Here is a 3,597-nt window from a genome sequence, read left to right as displayed (position 1 = left end):
GCAGACGACAAACATCCCCCTTGAGGATGTAATCAAGGTGCGCGCAAGTTGGCCCAGTATAAAGGACTAAATTATAAAGTAAGGTTGACTTAGTTTATAAATTCATAATTAGAAATCAAACTATAAGGGATTATTTGTATCCTTATAATATAATTGCTATTTATAAAAAAAGAAAGTTAACTGAAACCCTGCATGAATGTCGAAAAATTAGTAACAAAGGAAAAAAAATGTTACGTTACTGGCATAACATTTGCTTCAACATAATCTTTATATGACATAATATTTTGAAAATATAAGCTCTCAGAGAATCTAAGAGGTCTGAGGCCCTATTAACATTCCATCAATCAACTAATGTGAAAGTAGTTCATTTGTCCTCTGTTCTGTGACAAACTATTTAGTTTTCTTGGTGTTCTCTTCCCCTGCTTAAAGCACTACATCATAGCAGTTAGGTGATTTGAGCATAATAATATCGATGAAAGTAAATTCCCAGAGCTACTGGGAAGGGTACGTAGTCCTTTCTCTGTCAGTCAATCTGTCCTCATGTCTTCAAATTATTCTGTCCCAGTTATTCATTCTTGTACTGACTCTTCTATGCTGCTTGCTCAGAGAACCCTCTTATGTCTTGCTGGAAGAGTGTTGACAAATTGACAATAGTCAACAAAATAATATATTCTCAACACATCCTACTCATGTATACATATTACCAATGAAGACAACTTCAGAGTAAATTGTAGAAATAAAAAAAAAAAAAAAGAAAAAAAAAAAAAAAAAAAAAAAAAAAAAAAAAAAAAAAAAAAAAAAAAAAAAATAAAAAAGGGGGGGGAAGGGAAAAAACCGGGAGGACAAAAAAGGGGAAGACCCCCCCCTAAGGTAGCTAAGAAGATGACTTGATCATGGTTACAACAATTCTTGAGTTCGATCCCAGTTCGGCATCTCTAACTGCTACTATGAATAAGTGGCCAACCACAGAGCTGTTGAACCTCAAAAATCAAAATGACCCAATAAAGTGGAACACGAACAATTGATTTCCCGAATGACCTTTCGCATATAGGATCTTAATTTCGTGCTCAGAGGGTGCGAGAGAGAAAGAGAGGGATAGGTTAACGCAAGATCCTCTCTTTCTCTCCTAATATCTCTTACGCGCTTACGAATAAAGAAGGAACGTTAGTGGAAAACGCGCAAAGCGTGCTTTCTGCCTTGGATGAACAAGAACACGGAACTGATGAAAATCTCCGAGTTCAACTTCGGAAGTTTATAAATTTGGGTCTTTTTTCTGTTTCCTGCAAGTCTTCGACAGCACAACCAGGGACTGGGTAATGGCTGTAGCGGATCCAGAGAACAAACTTTGACCAACCACAGACCAGCACTCTGCGCCACCATCAAAATTTTTATTTTTTTTTTTTGTAAAACTGCAACACCATATCATTCCGCCTGTTTGAAATTGGCATTTTTCTCTGCGTTATTAATATTAATATTATAAAGCAAAAGCAAAAACAATTAATTTATTTATTATTCTTCCAGGGTGAAAACAATCAGCTTATTTGATTTCAAAAAGGTGCACAAGACAAAATATCTTTTGTAATTTTTCTATTAATTTTACCCAAATAAATTTATATTTTATTATCATAATTTATGAGATTGAGGATCTATGTGAAAAGGATATATGATTAAATTTGATTGTAAAATTTGACACATGGAAAAGTCATAAAATTGTTAGTGCATGTGTAAGGAGAAATTGTTGTGAGGTTAGGTATGGTATGTTTATACATTACTTAGATTGACTAGGTTTAGCTAAATTAATTTTTTTTATATAATTTTTGAATTTGTGACTTGACCATATCGGATGTGCTTTCCAACTATGTTGAAAGTGCATTTCATGTTTTTATTTTGTCAATGCAGGGTTGATAGAGTGATAAGATTCATACTTTTGAGTGGAGAGGTCATGGGTTCGACCCTTGCGGACGACAAAGCTCCCTTTGAGATGTAATCGAGGTGCGCGCAAGCTAGGGCTGCAACTGGGCCGGGCTGGGCTTTTGCAATCCCAAGCCCAGCCCTATATGGTATAATTTGAGCCCATTCCCGCCCTGGCCCTAGTTCAGGGCCAATAATTATTGTCCCTGGCCCTAAGCCCTACAGGGCCAAGCCAAGCCCATTCCCACCCTAATTGGCCCTAATTGGGCCAGGTCGGGATGGGTTGGCCCTGTGGCCCTATTGGCCCCCTTGGCCTTTGCCCCGATTGGCCCGAGCCCCCGTTGTTGGCCCGTCCTTGGCCTCGATTGGCCCGGCTAATTGGCCTTGTCCCTAGCTTTAATTGGCCATATCTTTGGTCGTAAATATCAAATGTAAGACATGTAATAATTAAAATACATATTAAAGTAATTAAATACTTAAATTCCAAACTCAATTCTGGAAAATAAAATATTAAAGATGTCAACAAATAATCCAAAACTTAGATTCAATATGTATTTAACTATTTATACCCATTTAGATTTTAGAGAAATAGAGAAATCCAAATTTCTAGGGTTTTTTTATTTGCTCTCTCTCTCTCTTATTCTGTTTGTTCCTTTGGTTTTTCTCCAGCAGCAAAGAGTTAAAATTATTCATGAAATATAATAAGTAGAGAGAAGAATTGTAATTAAATTTAGGCATATTTGAAAGTCAAGTCAATTATAGAGAATGTCACACAAACTCTTTTTGTAAACTTAGAAACATCAGAGATTCATAATTCAAAAGGAATCTGATAAATGAAAATTTTATCTTCAAAGTCAAGAATTTAAGCCGTAGGTAGGTATGTTTTCATTCACAACTGTTCAATAAATTGATATCTTTATTCAATACAAAAAAAAATCATATTCAAAACCTTGTGAACAAGTAAATCGACAATAATTTAGTATTCAACAAAAAAAAAATGTATTTTTTTCATAGTTAAAGAAAATGATGTTTTAGTTACAAACATAGCTATATGTTTTTAATAATTTTTTTTTGAAATATCACAGTAGATTTGTTAGATATTCATGATGAGAAGTTAGGGTATAGATTTGTTAGATATTAATTCTTTATGTAATAGTTTTTATTATTTATAATATATTATCTCGCCTTAGTCAAAAAACAAAATCCATATTTTATTGAACTAAAAATGACTTTGTTGGAAAAATAAAAAATTACCTAAAAAATAATATAAAAAGTGAATTTATAGTCTAATATGATCAAAGTGACTAAATATCAAAATCAAGACTCATATCAATGTTAGTATGAAGATCAGGGTAAAAATCTAGTACTGTGAGTACATGATCATCATCAAATTAATATTAAGATTAGAGCCAAAATTAGGGTCAGGATCAGGGCCAAAATCAAATAGATGCTTATTACATTGGTAATGAGGTCATAATTTATTTTTATTAATTTTCTACAAAACATGATCATGTTTTTAAAATTTGACACGTGTCAAGTATCTACCTATATGTATTACAATTAATTCCTCTCCATGTGGGTGGAGGGTCCAGAGTCTTTAGACTCAAATCAGGGCCAGGATCAAGGTCAGAGCTAATATCAGGGCCAAGATCAGGGCCTGGGTCAGGGTCAAGATCATGGCCAAAA

This window comes from Hakea prostrata, chromosome 2 (assembly GCF_041222555.1).
Source record: "Hakea prostrata isolate BN-2017 chromosome 2, UWA_Hpros_2, whole genome shotgun sequence".
NCBI lineage: Eukaryota > Viridiplantae > Streptophyta > Magnoliopsida > Proteales > Proteaceae > Hakea > Hakea prostrata.
This window is presented reverse-complemented; position numbering follows the sequence as displayed.